Source organism: Cariama cristata, unplaced genomic scaffold (assembly GCF_000690535.1).
Source record: "Cariama cristata isolate BGI_N322 unplaced genomic scaffold, ASM69053v1 scaffold32257, whole genome shotgun sequence".
Lineage (NCBI taxonomy): Eukaryota > Metazoa > Chordata > Aves > Cariamiformes > Cariamidae > Cariama > Cariama cristata.
The window spans coordinates 3,670-3,926 of NW_009625470.1; positions in this window are offsets into that span (position 1 = coordinate 3,670).

A 257-nucleotide genomic window follows, 5' to 3' on the forward strand; every position below is an offset into this window, starting at 1 on the left:
CCACGGGATGTGGGGGAGGCCGTTTTCCCTGCCGGGAACCGCCAACGCACACATTTATTGCTGATATTCAGAGCTGACTTCGTACCGTGGGACAACGGGCTTCGAGCCCTGAACGGTCTCAACGCTAAAATGGGGGGAAATCACCTCATTTTGGTGATGTTGGCAGGCAGAAACCTTTATTAACAACCTTTATGAAGAGGCGCAGGGGGGACGGCTGAGGCTCAGCCCGGTGGCTGAGGCCTGGAGGTGTTTGGGGC